At 40.4% G+C, this 14,387-nt stretch overlaps 1 protein-coding gene across 1 annotated transcript in view; it reads left to right on the top strand.

Moving 5' to 3' along the window:
• The window catches only part of PHEX (phosphate regulating endopeptidase X-linked), a 196,474-nt gene that overhangs the window by 24,032 nt on the left and 158,055 nt on the right, over nt 1–14,387 (top strand). The gene's annotated exons all lie outside the window — the stretch shown is intronic.

The raw sequence follows: 14,387 nt of genomic DNA, 5'->3' as shown, positions 1-14,387 counted from the left end.
ATGCTGAGGTTGCTGAAAGTGGAGTGACAGCCTAGATATACTACGTATGGGAATATTGACTGAAGAAAAAGATTGGAAAAATAGATGAGGGGGCATTTTTGTAGCATAACTATTGCAATACATTATGAAAAATTTCCTACTTAGCTTGAATGTGAAGAAAGACATATTTTACTTTAGAAGATTGCCAACTGGCCCTGGCCCAGTGGTTGAGTGTCCTATGAACCAGGAGGTCATGGTTCAATTCCCATCAGGGCACACACCTCGGTTGTGGGCTTGATTCCCAATGTAGGGCATGCAGGAGGCAGCCGATCAATGATTTTCTCTCATCATTGATGTTTCTATCTCTCTCTCCCTCTCCCTTCTTGTCCAAAGTCAATAAAAAAAATATTATTTTTTTAAAAAAAGATTGCCAACCGATTTTCAGTTCCTTTGACTAAATATAAATTCTTTTACATGACTAATAACACAGGATATGTGCACCCTGAGAAAGACATATATACTCATACAGTGACACTTCTTGGCCTGCCTACACCCAGGCCTTATTTTGCATGGTTGGTGTGTATAAGTGTATTTTACTTTGCAGATGTTCAGAGGGTTTGCATATTTTTTTAAAATTTATTTTTCAATTCTAGTTGCCATACAACATTATATTAGTTTCAGATATACAGCATAACAATTAGACATTAATATACCTTATAAAGTGATCACTCCAATAAATCTAGTAGAAGGGCTACCTGTTTTTAGCCACTCCCTGAAAAGGGAGGACTGTTTGGAAAGGGAAGAAAAACCCTAGCTGGCTCTGGTGGTAACAATTCAGAGGCAAATGCACCTGAGCTTTGGTGTAATGACTTCCGAAGCTCCTCCAAGTCCTCATGTATTCTTTTTTTTAAATCCACATGCAAGGATATTTTTCCGTTGATTTTTTTTTTTTAAGAGAGATGGAAAGACAGAAATATCAATGTGAGAGAAATACATCGATTGCTTGCCTCCTGCACGAGCCCCAACCAGGCCCCTGGCTGGGGAGGAGCCTGCAACCAAGGTATCTGCCCTTGACAGGAATCGAACCTGAGACCCCTCGGTCTAGGGCCCCATGTATTCTTGCTGTTGGTTGCCAGAAGCTAGAATAATAATGGAGCTGAGACTATGGGATTTTTGCAGGAGTTTCCAAGCGTCACCCAGATTTCATACCAGAAACAAGAGGACTCAGATTTCTTGGGCCTTGAAATCTGCATCTTAGAGAAATGAATAGGGTCAATTATTTACCTTGACTATACTCCTGATTGGCCAGTGGCAAAATTCAGGCATTAGGACAATTAAAAAGTTGGTTGCACATGAAAATGCATGGCAAGATTGAATTGGGAAATTTTATCTTTGCACTTCCAAGCTCGCTAATGAGATGTCTTTAGCTATGCTCTCACCCTCAATTCTGACAACTTTTCAACTGCAACTTGAAGTTATATATGGGTTGAGCATCTGTACAGTGTGGCAAAATTCTCATTTCTCCCCCAATTTACTACTAATGGTGGAATTTCTACTCATTATTTGTGAAGTGGACCTTTAGTAGATTCCAAAGAAAATTCATAAGTTTGTGTATCACACAGAGTAGGGCCTAACAGGCGAGGCCCTTTATAGACATGCCCTTATTGAATAATAGTCTTAGTTACAATTTGTTGAACTCTAAATGGAACTCTCAATAAGCCTAACGTATGTTAGACTTATCCACATTTTGCAAATGAGGAAATAAAGGCACCGAGCAGTACAATAACCAGCCCGGCATCACACAGCTGATAGATGATGGAGCTAGGATTAGAATTCTCACAGGTTGACCCTCAGTGCCTGGTTAAAACCCTAAAACCTAGGAAGGTGGTTTATCCCATTTTATAGCTTTGGAAGCTGAGCCTTAAAGGACTCAAGTAATTCCCTTAGATCCACACAGCCGGTGAACTATAAAGGCACCTTCCAGAGCAGTCTTGTCCAAGAGAAATGTGAGTCACAAAAGCAAGAGACATGTTATTTCACATATTTCCTAATAGCCACATTAAAAAAAAAAATAAACAGGAAACAGCTCAAATTACTTATTTTATCTAACCTGACATATCCAAAATACTTTCATTCACACAATCAATATAAAAAAAAATCACTCACTGGGATATGGAGAGAGCAGAGCGCCCGAAGAATGGCTCCTTTGTCATGAACACATCCAACAGCAACCCGGGCTTAGTCCTCATGGATGGCAGGATACCCGTGACCTTCCTGTGATATTATGCCCTACATATACAAAAAAATAAAAAATTATTCACAAAGCATTTTACATCCTTTCTTTCCTACTAAGTCTTTGAAATCCCATACTCACCTTATACTTGCAACACATCTCTGTGTTGAAGAACCGCTTGATGGACCAACCGCATTTCAAGTGCCCAATTGCCCCATGGGACTCCTGGCTTCTGTATTAGTCAGGGTAGTTCTAGAACGGTGCTTCTTAACCTTGGTTGCATATTGGAATCACTGGGGAGTTGTTTTTTTTTTTTAAATATATATTTTATTGATTTTTCACAGAGGGGAAGAGAGAGGGATAAAGAGTTAGAAACATCAATGAGAGAATCATTGATCAGCTGCCTCTTGCACACTCCCTACTGGGGATGTGCCCGCAACCAAGGTACATGCCCTTGACCGGAATCGAACCCGGGACCTTTCAGTCCGCAGGCCGACGCTCTATCCACTGAGCCAAACCGGTCCCGGCTCACTGGGGAGTTTTAAAACACAGATGCCTGGGTCTTTATCTGCAGAGGTTCTGATGTAATTGGTCTGGCTGTGGCCTGGGCCTCTGGATTTTTAATAACAACCTCCCCCAGGCAATTCTAACAGGCAGCCAAGTTTGAGAACCTATTCAAGGATGATGCCGAAACTAATCTGGTAGAGAACTGTAGCCACCATTCATCTGAGAAGGTTCTACAAGTTTTCTGAAATGAGAATCATTCAAAAGAACCACTCTGGTAATATGCTTTTCTAGTTGACATTAAATGATGCCAGGTGACGCCCTAGCTAATTTGTGACTTTCTCTCCATTCACATTTGCCAACATTTTTGCCAAGTCCCAGGATAATGTAAAAAAAAAAAAAAAAAAAAAAAAAAAAAAAAGACTTATTCCTTCCGCACCCTCCTTGATCACACTGGTCTGGATATACACAAGTACAAGTAAATTAAGACATAAAATTATATTGTTTTAATCAAGGGCAAAGGTGTTGATGTCAGTCTGGAACCTCTGAGCCGTGGAGAAGAGGAAGTTGGGGTTTGAAAGCTGCAGGTCGTTGCCAGAGTGAAACTTGTCAAGTGGGGAACGCGTGGGAAACGCTGGGTGAGGAAAGAAGGCAATTGTGGCTCCGGCTGAGGTCTGCAGGCTGCACAGCCCACGGCATGGCAGGGCGCCCACGGGCTCCTCTGTCCAAAGGCCTCACACCACCTTCCCACTTGGCCAAACTTGTGTTCCTGCCCTGAGACCTGATATTCAGGAATTCCAAGGTCTCATCTCACCCGGAGGTTCCGTTGTCCTTAAAATGCTTTTGGATTCATTTGGAATAATTTTTATAATGCTTTCTTTGATTTAAATCCAAACATAGCTTTAGTATTCCGGACACATTATTTCCCAGAATGAAAAATACATGGTCTTCTGTAGTGGTAGAACTAGAGTTACATGCAGTTTTCTTGGTTAATTTTATTTGATTTAAAATTAAGCCAGAGAACACACAATGCTGAGTCATCCATAGCCTTAACTAATACCATATTTTATCAAATCAAAAATACTGTCAACTGTAAGATGTGCCATTATTAGATGCATGCCCGGAAAGACTAAGTTATTATACAATGCTTTCTTATCACTATAGATTTTAATTTTATTTTCATTGAAAGGGTTATATATAGTAATATAATTAAAATGGAAAATGCAAGCAAAAGAGATTGGTTAAGGTATTCCTAAAACTTCTTCATAGTCTTTTTTGATTTCACAGTGTTCTCTTTTCTCACAAAAATATTGTCCTCTTTCCATCAACAACAGCAGTGATTCAGCACTTCTTTAAAAAGTGCCCCCAATTGTTTCAGGGATTTTGCTCCAAGACTGCCTTTTTGGATATGCAATAAGTTTCCATTTCATTGCCAAGTTGTGGTGAAATCTTTCTGCAGTCATTCTAAGTGACAATTTACTAGCCATGCAACCGACTCATCTGATGTGTAAAACGGCTAGCTAAGTTCACGCATGGGCAGGCAGTGGCCACTATGTCATGACTGCGCCTGGCTGACAGTTTTAAGATGGATTCCAATTTCAGAGCTGTGCAGATGTGAAACAAATGTGCTTCATAGAATTCAGGAAATACGGTATGCAAATTGTATTTCCGACAATCCCGGCTCCCCATCTGCTTCTCACATCCACCTTGTTTTTTGTGCTTTAAACAATTTTAATGAGATGTGTGTGATGTTCCCTCCTAGAAACTTAGGCTTTCCTGTTTGGTGGGATATAAGCAACTCCCTCCTTCCTTCTTCTCCAATTTGCAGATACAAAACTGTACTTGAATACCGTTCTTCCCAACATTTAATGTACATACAGATCACCTGGGAATCTTATTCAAATGCAGTTCTGATTCAGAAGGTCTGAGAAGGAACCCGAGCGTCTGCATTTCTAGCACATTCTCAGGTGATGCCCACACACTGATAGCCCAGGCCTGGCTACATATAAGGACACAGTATATTACTGAAGGAATTCTGCACCTTCCCTGAGCGCATGAGTTTAGTTTTTCCTCCATTTCTATTACTTTGACGAAGACCTATATATTGTGTCATTGTTCTGGGTAAATGCAAAGATTTCTTAGGATAAAAAGAAAGTAATTTTGTATGTCCTGTCTTATGGTGCAGGGAGAGAGATTTCTCTCCTTGTTTTGCTTTCTGAAAGATTTGTTCATTTCATTTTCCCTAAAAAAAAAAACTTGGGCAACTTGAATTTGTTAGGAAATCTGCATGTAATTGCAGATTAATAACCTGCCCATTAATACCACATTAGTTCTTTGTGATTAATAGCATCCGTGTGAATGCTTAATGAATTAGTAATGAAGGACTATTTACTTTAAAGTGTCAAGAGAACATTCCATGTTAAAAAAGGCACTACCCCATAACAGGAAAATTAATTATATGCTGGTTAGATAATAACTTGTCACAGGCAAGATATGTTTGTTTGGAAAGCCTTATTGATATTTGCACTGTGAAAGATCCTTTCTAAAACATGCATGGACCTTTTAGTTTATAAAATGAGAAGGGAATTTTTATCAACCATTAAGATAAATACAGGAACTTATGTTTATGTGAGAAAGAATTGCACGCGCATGTGTGTGCGCACACACACACACACACACACACACATGTGCTAGTGTTTTCACAAGTTTACCTGTGTCCCTAACCAGAGACTTCCTGTAGTGACCATTTATATTATTCTAAATCGAACTGTTTCTGTTACCTGCTGTCTATTCTGAATATATAAATCCACTTCCTCAAGGCCTACATGATTTTTGTTACTAATTTTATTCCTTTAGCATATCATTTGTTTTCTCTACGGTTCCTCACTTTAATTCTGTGATGTCGGCCGTCATTGTTTATTTCTGTCTTTGCCCTACATCCGAGGAAGTGAAGGTCAGGGAAATTATGTGACTTGCCCAAAACAGCCCAGCCATATCATTTGTCCCCCACAGATTATGGGTCTGACAATTCTCATGTCTCCCATTTTAACCCAGGCGGAAAGAGCTACATGAGCAGAGGCTCTGTCTGGCTGGTGCCTTTGAGGAAACCCAAGAAGGCCAGTGAGATTGGGGCTCAGAGTAGAAGGGAAAAGGGACAAAGGATGAAACTAAAGAGGAAGGAGGGGCAGAGTACTCGGGCCTTGTAGGTCATGTAAAGATTTAGCCTCTGTCCTTGGGCAGTGGGACGCCATCTGTAAATGTCATGCCGGGGGCTCTGTGAGCAATGTGCTTTTCCAGAGCACACTGGCTGCCTGTGGAGAATGGCTTGGAGGAGGGAGGTGATGTATTGAGACCCATTCAGAAGGTCCCATCATGCTGTTCTGTTCTCCAGCTTGGGATGCAGACAAAGGCGGAGCTTGTTTTCCTTCTTGCAGAAATCCTCAAGCATTATGGGGTATCCTTTTCTCTCTTTTCTCCCCAGTTCAGCAACGAAGGGTCATTGTCTCATTTCTGGAGCTCCTGTTTTATTTTGTTTTAAACTAGGTGCTTTGCCACCCCAGCAGAAGCCTTTGCGGAAGCCACAGCAGCAGCCAGTGGGTGTAGAAGTTCGCTCTCGGCTCACTGGCCCTTTTGCCCCTTTGAGTCCTCCAGTTGTGTCAAAGGTGCTTTTGCTTCCCCGAATTTGGAGAAGAGGATTCTGGGTGGAGGAGGGAAGAGAGCCCAGTTCCCAGTCCCTCACGGTCAGAAGCCCAGTTTTAGAGAAACAACATCCCTCCACCACACACCGTGGTTTGAACAGCCAAGAATAGAACCTCTGCCGCTCTCACCTCCTCATGGAAGGTGGGAGTGAAAACAGGGGTTAGCTGGGAAGTGGCTTTTGAAACCTATGTTTACAGTATTTTGATGCCGCTGTCATAGAGGAGGGGAGGAATTGTGAAGTCTGCAGCTCAGATTTTTTAGGATTTCAGGGATGCAGTATTTATCCCACTCTTCCTCCTCACAGGGTGTGGTATAGGCTGGGATTGAAAATAGCTGCTCTGTGTTGTTTTTCCCCCTCCACTTTCCGGGTCTTCTTGGCATAGTGCTACCCCCCCCCCTGCCCTCTTGAATAAGTGAATTGACCATCTTCTCAAACCCCTATTACATTTTTTAAAATAAATATATTTTATCTTATTTATTTATTTATTTTACAGAGAGGAAGGGAGAGAGATAGAGAGCTAGAAACGTCGATGAGAGAGAAACATCGACCAGCTGCCTCTTGCACACCCCCTACTGGGGATGTGCTCGCAACCAAAGTACATGCCCTTGACCGGAATCGAACCTGGGACCTTTCAGTCCGCAAATCGACGCTCTACCGCTGAGCCAAACCGGTTTCGGCTGCATTTTATCTTTGAGGAAGGTAAAGAACTTTTTATATTCTACACAAGAGTGAAATCATATGGTTCTTGTCGTTTTCCGTCGGACTTATTTTATTTCACTTAGCATGATACTGCCAAGATCCATCCATGTTGTTGCAAATGGCAGTATTTCATCATTTTTGAAAGCAACAATCAAACCAACCAAACTCATAGACACAGACAACAGTATGGGGTTACAGAGGGAAGAGGGGATAGGGGGAGGTGGAAGAGCATAAAGGAGGGATAAATAGTGATGGAAGGATAATGAACTTGGGGTCGTGGATACACAATGCAATATTCAGAAGCTGTATTATAGAATTATACACCTGAAACTTACATAATGTTATTAATCAGTGTTACCCCAATAAATTTAATAAAAAATAGGGAACTTTTTAAAACTGGGTTTTGTGGGATTGAGGAGCTAAATTAGACTTAAATGGGCCAATGTAAGGTGAATGTTCCAGTATAAAAAAAAAGTAGTGATCTTTTTGTGATCAGAGACATACTCTTGATTGAACTAAACATTGACATTGAACTAAAATGGAGCTACAGAGTGAAAGCAACAAAGAAAGGACAAAAGCTCCTTAATTTGACCTTGGGTTTGGTGGAGAACGGGGGAGGAGGCAATCTGGGCTGGTGATGTGTCTGGGATCATAGACAAGAAAAGGGACTGGTGATAATCATCAACTATCAATAAAGCTGGGGAAAGGAGGGCTGGTGAGTACTGTTGCTTTAAGGTAGGGGTTCTCAAAGTGTGTTCCCTTGATATATTTATGACATTACCTAGGACTTTGTTAGAAATGCAAATTCCTAGGGGCTACCCAGACCTACTGAATCAGGTACTCTGGCAGAAAAGACCCAAGATTGTTTTTTTGTTTGTTTGTTTTAAATCCTCACCTGAGGATATTTTTTCCATTGAATTTTAGAGAGAGTGGAAGGGAGGAAGAGTGGTGGAGAGAGGGAGAGAAAGAGAAGCATCGATGTGAGAGGGACACATCGATTGGTTGCCTCCCACATGCACCCTGACTGGGGCTGGGAATAGAATTTGCATCCCATTCCCTTGGCCAAGAATCAAACCTGAGACCCTTTGGTGTGCGAGCCTATGCTCTAACCACTGAGCACCACTGGCCAGGACCCAACACTGTGTTTTAACAAGCCCTTTTGATGTTACTGATGCTGCATTCTCAAGTTTGGAATCCACTGGTTTAGACGAGGGCATAACATGAAGTCCAGCCAACTTTGTTCTGTTCTAGCCTTACCAGGCCTGCCATCTCTAGCTAAGTGCCTCAGGAGTATGCCTCTGATCACAGATAGGGTGATAGGGCAAAAAGGTTAGATGGCTCAGAGCGTCGTCACTCACCCACTGCAGAAAACAAGTCTCTGTGTAACCAGGGAAGGCCTTTCTTCCAGTTATGATTGAGAGAGCTGTCAAGTGAGTCCATGAGGGTAGTGCTGCCTCTGGCTTAGCCACTGGGGGCCTCGTCCTCACTGCTGGAACTGTACTGGCTACTCGCTGGTGGAACGATCAGGAGTCCAAACCCAAGCTCTAACCTTCACTAGCTGAGTTTCCTTGGATAAATTCTTACCGTTTCTCACCTCCAGACGGGGGTTAAATACAGGCCTCTTAGGGTTTTCAGGGATTAATTGAGGTCATACACCTGGCTCAGAGCAGGTACTTAATAAATGAATGCCATCACCATTGGGCCCTTGGATGTCTGAGGACCGCTCAGAAAGGACCACTGCAGGGGTATATACCCACACATGGCCTTTTCCTTGTAACGTTAAGATGGTAGGAATAGGAGGCAGGGAAAATATAATTAGGGTTTTTATTATAGGCAAAAAACTGAAGGTGGATTTTAATGACTTTAAGTTCAGCACAGGCCTTACATTGAATTACCCCCTAAGATACAAATTATGTAAGTAGGAAGGTTAATTTTACGAGTTAAAATCTATTGGCAAATTCATTGTAATAATATGCTATCAAAGGGTAATGTTAAAATTTAATTTAAATTATTTTGAAGTATAACCCTGTTAAGTATAATCCTTATAACTTCTCTTATAAGTGAACATAATGAAAAAGTTACCTCCTATTAGACTATTGTAGTATCTGGCAGGTTTATAAAATTGATTTCATTATGGACAAAGAGGTCTTTTATGTTAATCGGGGGATATTTTTATGTTATTTGCTAACCCATGATTTAGATTGATGAGTTAGAGGTTTCTGATTCCCCTAAAATAATCTCTGCCCCCTTTTCTTTTTTTTGACAGACTTCTCTTTTTAAAAATCGTTATCTGCCTCCTTTTCTTAAGCTGATGCCAATAATTATCATTTATAGGATGATCATAAAAATGAACAGAGAAAAGAATTCTGACAGTTCTCTCCTTATCCTCAGGTGGGGGATTTCCAGAAGAATGAGAAATACCAGCTTTTATTGTCTCTTCCATACGTCAGGCAGACTCAGTTAATCCCATGCTTGACTGGCTGTGGGGCCCAGGAATGGCAGAGTCGAGTTTCACACAATTCATGTGAAAACATGAGAGCTATGGGCTCCACAGACCATGACTTAGTTAACTTGAATTTTATTTTTTAATGAGAATAACAACGGGCTTTGCAAGCTGATTTAAAGTCTCCAGGTTTAACGGCATTGGAGTTTAAGACCTTGCACGCGTGCGTTAGAAAAATGAAGTCTTTCAGTGCGGTAAATAAACTGAGGAGCCTGGAAACCAAATTGAAGTCTGTAGCCTGGAAAATCAACAAGGACTAAAAATAGTAAGATTAGAGGCAGCATTCAACCATGTACCATCCGAAGGTGGTTTTTTAGTACCACCAAAGGAGAAACCAGGCCATGATATGATAGGTTTAAAAAATATACGTGTCTAGAGAACATTCTGTTCATTATGTAGGTGTAGAAGGGCACACCTTTCCTTAAAATGTAGATTTGGTTTTCCAAACTTAGTATTTTTCAGACTCTTTCTCTCACTAGAATTAAGGGGACAGTCCCCCCAACCCCCAATTTCTAAGGGGAAAATGGCATAATATATGCTAAATTGAGGATTCACCTTGATGGCATTTGACATGAGTGTTTTAGACTGCAATGACTGTTTCTGTAAAGCAAATCAGGCAAGCAGCCCAGCATTTATTGTCCTTCAGCAAGTAGCCCGAGGACTTCCTGTAGAACAGGTATATAGGAGTACGGGGTCTGGGAAAGGACACAAAGGAACATGTGTTGAAAGAATTCCTATTATCTCAAGCCATCTTGTTAAAATGGCTTCAGCTCAACAATGAGGTTCTTGGTAGGTGTTTGTTCAGAGACCTAAAACATGCATGTGGGATTTTTGAAAACAGTATTAGTTGAGAAGGTGCTAAATATTGCAGAATCTTCAAATGACTGCCTTGAGCTCTCAACTTACCATGGGAGTGCCAACTCCTCAAGAGTCTCATTCTTTTTCCTTGGAAATGTCCTCCTCCTATTACAGAACTCTAAATAAAGGGCCTGTCTGAGCAGGAGAAATGAATTGAGTGAACAGAATGGATAGTCCTATCTGGCTCCTGCACTTAAGGAAGTTGAATGTTAACTAAGAATCCGCCCCTCTCCCTTTCCTCACCAGAGAAGTAGAAGTGGATGATTAAGATGAGACCATTGGTAAAACCAAATGGGGCTGGATGGAAAAGGTGAAGGGATTATACAAACAAACAAACAATTTATAGGCAGTCATAAGTAGTATGATTGCCAGAGGGAAAGGGGAAGGGGGTGTTGGTAGAAAGAAGGTAAATGGAGGATAAATGGTGATGGAAGGAAAACTGACTTGGGGTGATGAACACAATATAATAAGATGATATATTATAGAATTGTACCCCTGAAACCTATATAATTTTATTAATCAATGTCACCTCAGTAAATTCAATTAAAATTAAAAAAAACAAAACACACCCTGCTGTTCATGAAAACAGATGACCTCTTGAATTTCATTGTATGACATAGAGAGTAAAATGTGAGAAAAAGAGATTATGGATGTTAGCATACTCAGGACTTTGTTGACTATAAAAAGATAAGCCAGTCTAACTTCTCCCAGTTCCTTTCCCGTATGATAAAAACTCCCTCTTAGACTTACCTTGTCAGGATTTCAACTAGGGCAAATGTGCATTGGACATCAATGATACAAGCATTAGGCCTGGGTGTTCAAGATGAATGTGATCCAGCCCCTGTGCTGGAGAGTATTCCATCTCATAGTACAATAGAAAATATCCATTGTTAATGCCGATCTTATGTACCAAAGTATTTTTTTTTGGTGATAATATTTGAGGCCCAGCGATCAAAAATACCTTCTCTATTGAAATTCTCACATAACTCATCCTCTGTTTAGCCAGGCTTGTGTTAAAAAGGCATGGCTGTCCATACAGTGGGGAAAAACAAATTTTATATGGACTATATAGATCTAAATGTGAAACTATAAGGATTCTAGGGGGAAACATAAATATCTTAATGACCTCAGGGCAGGCAAAGATTTCTCAAACAGGACACAAAATATGCTAACCTTAGATGGAAAAACAATGGGCAAATTAGGCTACATTAAAATGAAAGAATTTTAGTTCATCACATGATACCATTAATAAAATTAGTATGGAATGGGAGAAGATTTTGCAATGTAAATATTCAACAAAGGACTTGTGCTGATAAAATTGATAAAAGGTAGATTACCCAATAAAAATATGGGAAATAGAGTTTAGTAAGGTAAAGCAAAGACATTTAATGATTAAGGTAAAGCAAGGTAAAGCAAAGTAAGGTAAAGCAAAGACCTCTTAATCATTAAGAGGATGTTGGTTGTCTTGATTGGAGTTAGTGACTGGAAGGGAGCACAAGAGGATTCTGAGGTTCTGGTCATAATGCTGGTTATGTGGGTGTGTTTACTTTGTGGAAGTCCTGCAAATTATGTACTTTTCTGTCATTTCATCGGAAATGTTTACATAAAAAAGAAAATGCCTTGTTTCCAGGAGGAACAAAATATTCTCAGAGGTTAACACTGACTGCAAAAAAATATCCCTCCGCATGGAGCATTGCCTCCGCTGTGAAAGCAAAGGAAGTGTTGAGAGCATGCGCTTTGCAAGGTGGCCAGGGCAGGCCCAATTTGTGGAATCATCCTACACTCAGGGTGGCTACGGTACCCTAAGTAAGGAGGAGGAAGACCATTTATGGAGGAAGCACTAGAAATAAGGTTGATTGCTTTACAATTTGGGGCATGGCTGACTCAGCCTGTAATCCTGTTTAAGTCACCATTGATGGATCACCTACCATGTGTTTGGGTTTTGAAATAGGCACTTTCTGCGCATTAAAAGGTTTGTTCCTTACCACAACTCTGGGAGGTAGGCGCTATGCTTATCCTAATTGATAGATGAAGAAACTGAGGCTTAGATTAAAGAACCTGCTCAAGTTCTAGCTGGAACGTGCCAGCAAGCTGCATCTGGAACCCATGTCTGTGTCATTTGAAAGCTCACTCCCTTGCCCTAACCAGTTTGGCTCAGTGGATAGAGTGTCGGTCTGTGGACTAAAGGGTCCCAGGTTCAATTCCGGTCAAGGGCATGTATCTTGGTTGTGGGCACATCCCCAGTAGGAGGTGTGCAGGAGGCAGTTGATTGATGTTTCTCTCTCATCGATCTTTCTCTCTCCCTCTCCCTTCCTCTCTGTAAAAAAAAATAAAAAAAAAATCAATAAATTTTTTTTTAAAAAAAGAAAGCTCACCCCCTTTATATGTCTATTATGCTGCCTTTAAAAATTGTATTTGATTCAGCATAATGAAAAGAAAAAAAAATACTTACATAATATATGTAATACATAATATATGTTCAAATATATGTTCAACATATACATAATATATTTTCACATTTGATGACCAGAAACACTTTGAAATCAATTTTAAAGTCTGAGATTTACTGTACTACAGATTTTTTGATGAACTGGAATTTTTCTTTTCTGTTGTAACATGGTTAGGAATAACTGGATATGGGGTGGATGGAGGACTGAGAAATCTTCCAGGAAACAAGTCAAATTGTTATAGGAATGCCCTTGTATGGGTGACCCACCAGCCCTTCTCTGTGCATTAGGGACATTTTAATAATCTGAGCAACTGCCTTTGATAGGCATACTTTGTTTTTTTGCTTATTAATGACTCCCTAGGCTAGATTTTATTTCTCTTACCACTAATTCAGATACAGAGATAGATTAAATGGATGCTGCTAACTGATTGCCACATCACTGTCTGCATATCAATGCTCTCCTGCCTGCTTGGGTATGAAGAGAAAGAGAAGGGAAGGGAAAAGGTAAGCCAGATATTTGTAGTAGCTGGATTTGTTTTAAAAGACAAATTCTGGAACAGAATTTTGACAGATACAAATTATTGATATTTGTGCATGGTTAGCATTTTGGGATTTCCCTACTTAGCATATACATGTTTTTCCCCCTTTTTCTGATACAGAATGGCTTTGTGTCCACTCAGGTAGTTATATAATACTTTGAGTTCTTTTGCTGCTGTGGTTTGTTTTTGGTTTTCAGGGCCATCATGTTTGCAGCCTATGGAGTGTCTATAGCAGGGGTCCTCAAACTTTTTAAAGTGGGGTCCAGATCACGGTCCCTCAGAGAGCTGGAGGGCCGGACTATATGAACTACTAATTCCTACTGTAACACCTCGGCTGCGCTTACTGCCCAAAAAACCTGGCGGGCCGCATGTGGCCCGCGGGCCGTAGTTTGAAGACCCCTGGTCTATAGCATTAGAATAATATCACATCTCTAAATTTGGAGATGTGAAATTATTCCAAATGTGTCTCCCCAACAATTCAGTCAACGGCCATGGAAGCAATGTGGCAGAAAGGCACATGATCTGATTTGAATGGAAATATATGTGGGTATGGTTTTAAAGCTTTCTGTTTACTAAAACCCTCAAAAAAAAAAACTCCTTTCTTTATCCTTGGAGCTAGTTATTCCACTTCTATTGCTGTGTAATACACAAGAAAGAAGCACTATACAAGTTGAAATAATTGAAAACACCCACATTCAACTCAATTTATTTTATTTGAATCTGTCTAGTTACATGGACTTGTTTGACGTACTGCAGATGCTTAAAAAACCTGGACAGGAGCTCTGGATTGCTTTTCTCTTAATTTTGAAATGTAGAACTTTAGTTTAGAAGTCGATTCCTCTTCAGAGAATATGTAATTATTTATTAATTTGATTAGCACTGTACATTGTGCTTTGAAGCAATTCAGAGTACTGTAGGAACAT

This window comes from Pipistrellus hanaki (genome assembly GCF_964339955.1).
Source record: "Pipistrellus hanaki genome assembly, chromosome: X".
NCBI lineage: Eukaryota > Metazoa > Chordata > Mammalia > Chiroptera > Vespertilionidae > Pipistrellus > Pipistrellus hanaki.
The sequence above is the reverse complement of the archived record's forward strand: the minus strand, read 5'-3'. Positions and strand labels throughout refer to the sequence as shown.